Source organism: Benincasa hispida, chromosome 2 (assembly GCF_027475165.1).
Source record: "Benincasa hispida cultivar pf3 chromosome 2, pf3_genome.v1.1, whole genome shotgun sequence".
In the NCBI taxonomy this organism is placed as follows: Eukaryota; Viridiplantae; Streptophyta; class Magnoliopsida; order Cucurbitales; family Cucurbitaceae; genus Benincasa; species Benincasa hispida.
The window spans coordinates 41,506,697-41,519,679 of NC_143479.1; positions in this window are offsets into that span (position 1 = coordinate 41,506,697).

The window sequence follows — 12,983 nt, forward strand, 5'->3', positions numbered from 1 at the left end:
TGGAGGTAATTTGAGCATCAAGGCTTCAAAGAAGGAGTAATGACTAAAGTGCCCTTGATTGTAACGTCTCAATCCTCAACGCTTTAACGCAACGCCCCTGATTGTAGCTATAATTCCTAACTTAATTTACTCAGTATGCTTGTATATAGGGCAACGTCATAATCTTATCCTTAGCGTTGCAACATTGCAAAAATTAATGGAATGCCAATGCATCCGTGAGTGCCTGCCTATCACAAGCAAGCATCACAGTAACATTGCAATGTCACTCCAACGCTTAAGGGCTGGATCGACAAGAGCATTGCAACATTGTGCTTATTGTATAAAAGTGTTCTTTCCGATGTAGGTAAAGGGAGGAGAAGAGTTAGGCTGTCTTAGAGAGCATGTTGCTTGGTTTTGGTCATTCTAAGCCAAAACTCATGAGATTTCCTTTCATTTTGAGTTGTATTTATATATATTGGCATCGTGAGTCGTATTTGATGAATGATTGAAGGCGACGACGTTGATTATTGAGGTTTGTAGGGATTTTCTTGAACTCTTTGAGATTTTTTTATGGATTTTTTATTGGATGTTTATGATTCTTTATGATTCCCATTCTTTGATTCAATTTCTAGTACAAACATTTAGGATTGATGAACTAACGACTCAATTTCTTGTATGTTTGTCTTTCTATGTGTGTTTTTTATGTCCATAATTGCATTAAAAGCATGCTTATTTCACTAGTAATAGGTTTTAGTTTGATTTATGACATGATGTCTAGCTATCTAGGATCACCTAATTGATAACAAAACCTAAAGATTGGAAATGAATTAGGATAGAATTGGCCATTGTTGCTTAATTTCTTAATCAATCCAAGAATGTAATGCAATTAGCTAAGTAAATTGCCTTTGTAACGAGCTTAGTTAATTTAGGGATTAACGACTTATTGGTTCTCATTAGATAGTTTGTATGGGTTGTCCCTACATTCGATTAGGCTTAAGAAATAGTTAATTGAAGCATGTTTTCATAATTAATCGATTATTAGATTCATAGAAAATCCTACGATCTCTATACCAGTGATGGTAATCTTGTGTTCGATTTTTTTCTTTCTCAATCTATCTTACTTTCCTGCATTTTAATTTCCGCATTTAGCTTAAGATATTAAATCCTGACCTCCCTGTGGTTCAACCCCATACTTGCCGCTTATGCTACTTGTTAGTATAAGAAGTAGGTTTTGGTGATTTATAAATATTAATTTTTTTTTCAGTTCAAAGTCAAATTAATGACATCAATTTTTTAACACGAACACTCCCCCCTTCCCACCTCTCACATATCAAGTCAGTGTGTTTTTGCAATAAGATGAAAATAGTGGTTTTTCTCTCAAAAAAATCTCTACAAACATTTATACTCTTTGACAAACTCTTCATTTCCTTACAAAATTTGAAGAGCACATGCTTCCTTTGGTTCTTATCCTGAGATTAGTGAAGAAGATTAATTGGTAGTATCCCTACTTGCTGAAGGTTTTCACTGTTTGTCGAGGGGAGAAGAGAGTTCATGTGTTTATGACACTACAAAAGGAATTTTGTGAAGAAAGAATTCGTCAAGTGTAAGTTTTCTCCTCTTCAAATGCTCAATAGAACACATGCTTAGAATTCTTGTATTTATCCTGTAGTAGCATATTAGCTGCTCTGTATTTAAGCGTTTTTTAAATTGAATTTCAATTGCACTACGTTCATGCACTTCCGCGAGGAATTCGATTCCTTCAATTAGTATCAGAGCCAAATCCTGCAATTTATTCTTCAATTTGAAACAAAAATTAGAGTATTAGTGGGCATTCTTCTGCATTGTGAATGTTGGGTTTTGCTGAATAAATATTTCAAATTTTGGCACTTGTTTACTGCTTTAATTCGATAAAAGTTGTAAGAGCTCGTTTTTTGGGCATTTGTTTTATGCAATCGAGTCTATAATTTCGTGTCTCAAGGCTTTCGCAAGTGTTGCTGAGGAGAAGAGATCAAGATAGGAGCTTAATGAACTCAAAACGAAGCAAAGACATGCATTCTATGTTACAGCATATGGACACAACATTGCAATACTGTGCTTTACACTGTGGCACAAAAGGCCCAACATTGCGACACTTAGCAATAGTATTACAATGCTGCAAGCAACGTAGCATTACACTACGCCTTATACCCAGACCAGCGTTGAAACGCTCCGAGGAATTGTTGCGCACATGCAAGGCTGTTTCAGATCGTGGGTCCGAGCCTAGTGGTTGTTGTTACCTGTTTTTTAATTTGAATTTTGTAATTTTATTTATTTAATTAATTAAATTGATATAATATTAGTTATATTGATTTTAGTAATTTTTAAGGTGCCAAAATTTGGACAATTTTAGCTATTTATTTAATTTTACTTTTGGTATATGATTAAATTTTATATGTTGCATAATGTATGCCATATAGTTTTTAAAATCCCACCTTAGGATGAACATTTATCATGCATTATATTTAATATAAATGTTATATTATATAGTTGCATGATATTATAAGCATGTTCATGCATCATAATTAATATAAATGTTATATTATATGATTGCATGTATTATTAAGCATATCCATGCATCATACTTTAATATAATTGACATATATATATGATGGAATGCTTTTATTTTCATTAGCGAATAATATAAATGTTATTATATGATGAAAATAATTGCATTGAACATGACATTACTTAGTAAATATAATTGTTATATTTGATTAATGTCATTAGATGCAGTTATAGGCTTTAATAATTTCATTAATTTATAAAAGGTTATAAGTTTAATTAGTTAGATTAAAATCTATAATAATCAATAGTTGCATGCAAACATAAGCCTTAATCTATTTTTAAATGGCTCAAAGTTAATTCACCTAGACTTATGTTAAAATATTTCTAATATGATTAGAAATAGGCTAGTCTTTTATTTTTCTTTTAATAGGATTAATTAGAAAGAATAAAATATTAAATCTATAAAATTATTGTCTATAAGGGACCTTTGTCCAAGGAAAGTTATGTCTGGGATTGGGATATTTAAGCTCATGAAAACGGAACATCTCTACTTGGGAACCAATCTAGAAGGTGAATTAGACAAGAATTTTATAAGCATGATCACATTTGTTGAAATGTTTAATAATTGGAAATCTTATATCGTTAAACTATTCAATATAAATGTTATATTATCATGAGATAATCTCAAGGTGAATGAAGAAAGTGTTTATAGTAAGTGGGAGAAGGACGTGTGTCAACACATCCTACGATCTTCTTCATTACTTTTTAATATTTTTCCATACGATCTCCATCATTAGTTTTTAATGTTTTTCTATACTGGTCTCGTGGCGCCCTGGGAGTGTCCCCTTAAGAAGGTGTTTGCATGGAAAGGGGCAGAGTAAACTCCAAAAATGGATAGGATCACTATAGTCAACTACACTAATTATGTTCTTTTCTGAGGCAAGCTAATTGGGGCGGGGCTATAGGGTTGAAAATGAAGGGTTACACTTACAAGAAAACATTAAGTTCATGATTTCTTGACCAAATCAATGGTAATTAAATATTATGGGAATAAGAGTTCTTCTGTTGTAATGTTTAATTAAAAATTTCTAAATTCAGTGAAGAAATGACCGTACACCCCGAGATTGCATTTATTCTAAATCACCGAAGTATCACTGCAAAATTAAATGATATTAGGGTTCATTAAGAAATTTGCTAAATCTGATTGGATTAAATGAATTTTTGAAAAGATATCTAATATAAATAATTTGTTTTGTTTCAGTAATTTATAATCATGGCTAGTGTTGTAATCACTTTACTTGGTGCCGATAAGTTAACTAGCAAAAATTACACAAGTTGGAAAAATACAATTAACATTGCCTTGGTCATCTATGACATCAAATTTGTTCTAAAGGAGGAATGTCCTCCAGCCCCTGGACCTAATGCATCATGAAATGTTCATGATGCTCATGACAGGTGGACAAATGCCAATGATAAGGCCCAAGTCTGCATTTTGGTAAGCTAAATTGGCCAAAAAGCATGAGACCATGGTCAATGCATGCGATATCATGGAGTCTTTGTATGAGATGTCCGGTCAACCGTCTACACATCTCAAGCATGACGCTCCCAAGTTCATCTTCAACGTCAGGATAAACGAGAGATCATCTGTTAGGGAGTATGTCCTTAATATGATGGTCCACTTCAACATGGTAGAGATGAATAGAGTTATCATAGACAAGTTCAGCCAAGTAAGCTTTATTCTAGAGACTCTTCCGAAGTGTTTCCTACAGCTTCACGATAATGTTGTAATCAACAAAATAAAATACAATTGTACCACCCTTCTCAATGAGCTGTAGACTTATGAGTCCTTATTGAGAGTCAACGGACAATACGGCGGGGCAAATGTTACCAGTTCTTTGAAAAATTTCTATAAGGGTTCTACCTCTAGGACTAAGTCTACGCTTTCTTCCTCAGGCTAAAAAAAATGGAAGAAGAAGAAAGGTGGCTAGGGGAATAAAGCTAACCCTACTTCTGTTGTTGTCACCCAAAATGGCAAAAAAACCAAGGTTGCAAGGGAATCAGTTTTCATTTCAACCAGGATGGGCATTGAAAGAAAAATTGCCCAAAATACTTGGCTAAGAAGAATAAGGCAGAAAAAGGTAAATATTATTTACTGGTTTTAGAAATTTGTTTAGTGAAAAATGACGATTCTGCTTGGATACTTGATTCAAGGGCCACTAACCACATTCATTATAGGGAACTACTGGCAACAGTTGGTGGCTGGAGACATGACTCTGCGGGTTGGGAAAGAATAGGTTGTCTCGAAAGTTGTAGTTGGGAGCTTAAAGTTATTTTTTTAACTCAAAATTTATATTATTGGACAACGTATTTTTTGTTCCTCATTTGAAGATGAATTTAATTTCTGTATCTAGTTTATTGGAACATTCATATAATATATCATTCATTCTTGATAAAGTGTTTATTTCAAAAAATGTTATTGATATTTGTTCAACTATAAACAAAAATAACTTATACGTACTAAGGCTGTTAGTATAAAAAAAAATGCTCCACAATATTGAAATGTTTAACATTAAAACTACACAAAATAAAAAACTAAAAGTTTCTCCAAAAAAAAAATACCCATCTTTGGCATCTAAGACTAGGTCACTTTAATTAAATAGAATTGAGAGGTTAGTTAAGAGTAAATTTCTAAAGTTAGAAGAAAATTCTTTACCAGTATATGAATCTTGTCTAGAAGGAAAAATGACAAAACGGTCTTTTACTGGAAAAGGTAATAGAACCAAAAAAGCCTTAGAACTTGTACATTCAAATCTTTGTGGTCAGATAAATGTTAAGGCGAGAGGAGAGTATAAATACTTCATCAATTTTGTAGATGATTATTCTAGATATAGGTATGAATACACTTGAAAAGTTCAAGGAGTACAATGCTAAAGTTGAGAATTTATTAGGTAAAAAAGATTTTAAAAAAATACTTTGATTAGATCGAGGTGGAGAGTATATGGATATGCGATTCCAGAATTATTTGATAGAACATGGAATCACATCTTAACTCTCAGCACCTGTACTGTCACACCCCTCTCAGATCTACCTTTTTCGCCTGAAATGAGGGGTGAAGATAGCAAATATCACCTTTTGTGATACTTACTGCCCACCTTGACCTGTTTTGCCTAATCACTTTTAAACCAATTATACAACTTGCTTAAAAATAATTGATTTCATTACAACACAACTCAAAGTTATACAACTTAATGTTCATGTAATTTGTTTTACATACTCATCCCTAACTTCGAACTCCCCAAACTCCTAGAGTTGAAACCTATGAAAAGAGAACTAATCCTGTGGTGTGGTGTGGCAGACCCTGTCTTCTAGTGGAAACCTAGAACTCAACTCTCTTCGCTATTTGGAGGGGGTATAAAACATTTTGAAAACGTGAGCTAGGAAGCCTAATGAGTGGTGATTTTAATATGAACATAGGTTTCTTTTGGAAATCTTTTATAAATTCATTTTTAACTTAAAAACAACAACCTTGTATTGAAATAGCCAGATAAATTTCCAAAACACGAGCATCAACATATAAGACATTGCAAACAGAGAAATGGCATGATCGTAACTTTACTCAAACATATTCAAGAATAAAATCCACATAACCCCATATAGGATATGAAAAAACATAACAAACCTTGTATCTAAACTTTAGTTGGAGTAGAATGGATCCACCACACCAATATCAATGTCTTGATTTACATGCATGCAATCCTACCCCAAAGCGTTATACACCCTTGCACATGGCTCAAAGCATACGTGTATGCCAAGGTGGGTCTCAAAGACCTGTATTGTACTTCCCTGATATCTTCATCTCCTTGAGTATCGGAAGCCATGAATTTCCCATGTACCTTCTCTTTATCCTTGAGTATAGGGAATGTTTATTCAGGGTACACAGTTTGACAACCATTTTTACATTTTAGTGGTTTGAAATCCACTTACATCAAAACCACCATAAATACAAGTTTCCAAACTACGTCTAGATATTCTTTTCTTAGTTATTTTCAAGAAATTAAGTGGAAATAGTAGATAAATTCCGTTGTTAAACATGTTTTTTTGCATATTCAAGGATAAAACATATTTTTCAACTGAAACATGTAAAATAGATCATGCCAAAATTTTTCCTCAAACATATATACTATAATTGCATATACATAGACTATAGATTAAACAATTGAAAATAAAATCACTCACTATTCATCGGCAAGGATTCCTTTTTCTCCAAGCCTCCCCTGCTTCCTAATCTCTTCTTGGATTCCCAGTTTCCTCCAAACACCAACTTGCCTTGAAATTTTCAGAGTTTAGCTTAGAATCCCAAATTAAGGCTAAAATAACCTTAGGCTACCTTCTTGGCCCTAATTTTAGGTTCAAATTAGAATAGATGTAAAACTAGGCTTTCGATAACCAACAGCAAAAGTGGGTATAGAGATGAACCTCCTCAAATTGTTGGACGTAGATTTAGGCTTTCCAACCATGTTGGACGCATGTTCCATCTAGTTGGACATATGGTTGGTCTTTTCAGCACCTACCCAGCTTGTTGGATACCTCCCTCTACTCTATTGAATGCCTAGTATGTCGACGACGGTTGATGTTCGAGCTAAAAATGATATCATTAATTCAATTTAACCCAAAACAAATAAAATTTGTAGACCACGCACAACTACTAATACTAACATGTAGTAATAGTGGAAGTATGAGGTTGATCCACAAAGAACCTTTATTAATTGGCAAAATTGAGTTTTGAAATCCAAATTGAGGGTGTTGGGATTGGTGTCCTAATTCTCTCAGAGTCTCGTAGTTTGTAAACTTTGTACACATTGTTATGAATAAAATAAGAGTTATTTTATTTGCATTTACTCATATCCAATAAACAAAACTCTATGGTTATTGTATGTAAACTTAAGCATGTATATGAGATATACAAATGGATCATGCCTTAAGTAATAACCTGAAAGGTCTGTAGTATACGGATAAAGGAGGGATACCTTATCCTTGTGACATTATGGATACAACCCGCTTTGTAGAGGTTTACAAGTTTGTGAACTACTACAGATGGTCTGATCCTAACCATTCATGTGGAGACATACGAGTGGGGGTGTCCTATACAAAGAGTTTGTATAAGACTGACCACGAGATGATTAGTCTCTTTATATAACGTCGTTGATACTAGAGATTTACATTTCACTTAAACGATCATAGATGACATGACCTTAATCCTGAGTGTTTTGGGAACTTCTACCTTTGAGGGTGGTCCTTTGATTAGTATGAGTGAGAGTGGCTAGATTTCTAACTCAACAAGCCTACCTTTTTTGGGATTTTTCTTATTGGGGAGGTGGGAACTCAGTTACACAAGACGGAATTCACTCCTTCCCCGAAGCAGGGGTAAGTAGATAGATTGCTCCCTTAAGGGCTGATTCCGGGTCTTGAACATAGTGGCCACATCCTCTCTTTGGAAGAGAGGACTTAGTCATAGTAGGACTATGACTTATGTTCATTAGAGGAATCAGTGGTACTTAAAGAGTTAGATGTAACTACAGAGGCAAAACGGAAAATTAGCCCAGCTGTACTTACGAGCGATCTGTGAAGGGTTATCACACTGTTGATTGGTTGATATGGACACAGAAATATATCTATAGTGAGAAGAGTGCAGTTGTTGGTCTTTAGTGGAATGCCTGATAGTTAAGGGATGATGGATCTCGTGATTAAAGAGTTTAGTCAGTTATTCATGTACCGTTGTAGTTTCAAGCTACAGGTCCATAAGATCCCCTTGGTAGCTCAATGGATTCAAGTTGAGAATCAGTTTTTGGGGTTGATTTGAAATGTTCAAATTAACATGAGAAAATTCAATTATATATAATATAATTGGTGTGATGTATGAGATACATCAAGCGGAGGATTAATGTAAATCATATTTACATCAAGTACCATAAAATACAAAAAAAACTATGTTTTATATGTTTCATGAGATGAAATATTAAAACTATAAGTTATAAAAATAATTTGGTAAGTTGGTTATCATATTTATTTATAATAATATTAATTATTTAATAATTATCTCTTTTTCTCTAATAACCAATTGAGTGGGAGGTTATTGATGGTTTTATGGTAACCATGAGATAAAAGAAAAAATATTTTCCTAAATTTGGTAGAGTTGCTACTTTCAGAAAGTTACTCACGGATAAAGCTATCAAGTGAAATTGTTTCACTAAGCGATAGCTCACGGAGACTAGACGATCATAGAGTTTGACTACACGATAGTTCATCAGCTGATCGTAGCTAAACGATCGTGTGGCATTGTCTATACGATAGGCTGCAATTTACTACATGATCGAGCGTATCATCTATACGATAGACAGCTTTCTATCTCCCACTTGCTCGATCGTCTACATGATTGTTGTCCTCCAGTCTCTTCCTCAAGCCAAGTTCATACAAAGTCCACAACCCCTAGATTCTCATACCGAGAATACCAAGGTAACCATTGTGGTGGTGTCCTCACTCAACTCGACTGTGTTCGAGGAGCTTTTAGTTGTTCGTGTTGTTTGCTGTTGATCGTGCTGTTGTATCGGTCGTTGTGTTTAAGCGTTACTGTTCTTAGACATTTGGAGACTAATCGAGGGAGTTTGAAGAATGTTTCTTCAAAGGTATGCATACTCTATCCCCTGACTCTCTTGTTAGCATGCTGTAATTTCATGTTATGCATGACCTGTTAGTATCCGTTTATTGACTGTAATTTTTAGTGTTCAATTTCAAATGGAATTTGGAATGATCCTTCTGCTGCTCATGGAAATCCTCATGTCTGACTTTTGTTTGGGGGGACGGGGGGGGGGGGGGGGGGGGGGCACGCGAGGAGTTGTTGGTTTAAAGAAACAAAGTAAAAGTAAAACAAGAATTGATATGAAATTTTGGTAATGAGATTAATGAGAGAGAGTATGAAAGAAATTATATAAGAATTCCAATGGAAAAAGGATCTTTGGGGTTTTATGTAGATTAACCTAATTCTATCATAGACTTAATTGATTTCAAGCAATTCAATTGTTTCATAGTTCATTAAGGCTAAGCCCTAATGCGCTAATCAGCCAATTAACCTAAATTGGTTAATTAACCCTAATTTAGTTCATAAATGCTTCCTAAAGATATTCCACATTAATTCCTAAATTGCATGCATTTCTTGGGTTTTCTCAACTATGACATTCTTTAAATTAAAAAGACTAAAATCAAGCATGATTATTATGAATGTTATAACTAGTAAATCTTTTCAAGAAAATAGGAAAAGAAGTCCAAACATATAATTTTGCAAACAAAAATCAACTAAATTTGAGTTGCTAATTCATCTTTAACAGATTTTATTGAGATTAAGAGCAAGAACATTCAAGAACAAATTACAAGAGGAAAATTGAAGAAAAGTCTAAATAATTGATTATCTAACATAATCCCCAAGAAAGAAAACTTAACATAATCCCCAAGAAAGAAAACTTACCTACTCATGAAATAGTAAAATCTTCAAGAAATCCATTGAATCTTGCAAGAAAATGATACAAGAATGAAGAAATTACAAAATTCTCTCTCACAATCGTGAAATTTGATCTCAAAATCATAAAATTATTCTCCCTTCAATTTTTGAAAAAATTGATTTTAATAGATGTAGGTCGTAGCGTTGCAACGCTGATAAGAAGCGTTACAGCACTTGCTTGTGCAAAGGCGCGCATGCAAATTTTTATTTTTCCGTCAATGTTCATAGCGTTGCAACGCTGAAGGAGAGTGTTGCAAAACTACCCTATTTTTCAAAAATTTTTTACGTTTTGTTTTCTAGTGTGGAGGCAGCGTTGAGCCTATGTATTTTTATAACGTTTCAACGTTGCTTCGATGATGGCAAAATGGTAAATATCTTGACTTCTTTCAATTAGGTGATTTTTGGCTCCTTTTTGCTCCTTTTAGCTCCAAACTTCTTCCAATTGCTCGAAGGTGATCTTGGGACTATTTTACCTAGAAAATTTACATATTAAGCAAATTAATAAAATAAAATTAAGGGAGTTAACATGTAAAATATAGTTCTTTTCAAGACCTATCAATCGGCCTCCTTTTTCTTACCTCAACCTTCTAAGCTTTTCCTCTCATACCTCCCTCTTGAGTTTTCTTTGAGAGTTTCACAAAATTATGAGGTGACATGAACTTCTCTCATGGTATTTATAGGCTCCTCATTCCACCTCTCTATTTAACAACACCTCCTTCAAATTTTGAACAAGTGTCAACTTCTAAAGTATCTTCACCTCAGAGTTAGCCACCTAAATTGTATGCACCAACTCATGCTCCTAAGTGTCAAGTCCTAATGTTTCTTCATCTCAGAGTTTTCCACCTTCTTTTACACTTAGCCAACTTTTCTTCTTCTTATGCAAACTCATTGCATAGGATACTCTCATTCGCATGTCAACTACACAAACGCGTTGGATCATTGTGTTTGCATCAATACAAAGTGGGTCGTATCCATAGTGTTACCGGGATAAGGTACCCAACCTTATCCCTATACTATACACCCTTCAGCCTGTATCTTGAACACTGATCTCTGTATGTTTTCGCATATAGTTCAAGACCCATAAGGCAGCCTTGGATGTTAATTTATTGAATTTATGAGTATTAAGACAAAAATAGACAAACAACATAAACAATAACATTTTTAAATTAACATCTATAACTCTTTATTGATGACGGTCTATTGATAACGTTTACTATCTACAAGTTTTAGGACATAAAACCCAACACAAAATACCGGCTTTGTCCCAAGCATCGTATATCGACAAAATGCTTGTTAGGTATTCAATGCAAAATTCCAAGAAAGGTTTGTTACCTTTCATGCATGGAATTATCATGTCTAATGAATAATGTCCTAAGACACCTCAGACAATTGAGGAGATGATACAAATTCCCTATGCATCTGCAATGGGTAGCCTGATGTATGCCATGTCGTGTACTAGTTGGACATTTGCTATGTAGTGTGGATAATCAGTAGATATCAATCCAATACAGGATTTGATAACTGAACGGCGGGTAAAACCATTCTCAAGTATCTTAGGAAAACGAGAAACTATATGCTTGTGTATGGTGCTAAGGATTTAATTCTTACATGATACACTGACTTATATTTTCATACTAATACAAATTCCAAGAAATCCTCATCAGGATTAGTGTTCATCATTAACGGAGGGACTATAGTATGGCTAGCATCAAGCAAGGTTGTATTGCTGACTCTACCATGGAGGCAGCGTAAGCCGCAAAGGAAGTTGTCTGGCTTAAGAAGTTTCTAGCAAACTTAGAAGTTGTTCCAAACATGTCAATGTTCGTCACCTTTTATTGCGATAATAGTGGTGTTATGGTGCAATCATCTACTCCAAGCCTGGAAAAGGATCATCATAGACTTAGGTGCAACTCATAACTTCATTTCAAAGCAAGAGGTTCGATGCCTGGAGTTAAAGATTAAAAGATACACGGGAAAGATGAAAGATGTTAACTCTGAAGCCCCACCAATTGTGGGGATATCAAAAAGGATATCTCTGAAACTGAGCGAATGGTCTAGAAATGTTGATTTGGTTATGGTGCGCGTGGATGATTTTGACGTTGTGCTTGGTATGGAGTTCCTCTTGGAACATGAATTCATCCCTATGTCGTTGGCCAAGGGTCTAATCATTACAAGCAGCAACCCTGCGGTGATCCCAACTAACATCAAGCAACCTAGTGTGGTGATGATGATCTCTACCCTACAACTAAAAAAGGGACTCAGTAGAGAAGAGGTCACCTTTATGGCTATTTCGATTATTGATGAGCCTAATAGGACACAACCTGTTCCCATTGAAATTCAGGAAGTCTTGAAAGAATATGTCGATATCATGGTGCAAAGCTTGCAAAAGACATTACCACCCTGACATGGGATCGATCATGAAATTGACTTGTACCAAGAGCAAAACCGCCGATGAAAAATGCTTACCAAATGGCTTCTCCTGAACTCACTAAACTCAAGAAAAAAACTAGACGAGTTATTGAACGTTGCATTCATCTGCTCAGCAAAAACACCCTATAGGGCCCCTGTTATCACACCTCGCCATAGATTTCTCTACTTGGACCTAGGACGAGCTGTAACAACAGTAGATCCCAAGTGAGCACTGGAGCCTACCACCAAACTTCCTTTGAACTTGAAACTTAAACTTGAATTAAAAACATTACTTACACAACTATTATCTTATTAGACTTCCATGCTAGGCTACATGTAGCAACCAATTGATGGGTCAGGTGGCAACTTCTGATATGTTAATCACGATTTAAACTCAAGAGTAACCTAATGGAGAAAAATATTTTGAAAAGGTTGAGGTAGAAATCCCTAGTGAGTTGCGAAATTTTATAGGAATATAACTTGAGAGAATTATAATCAT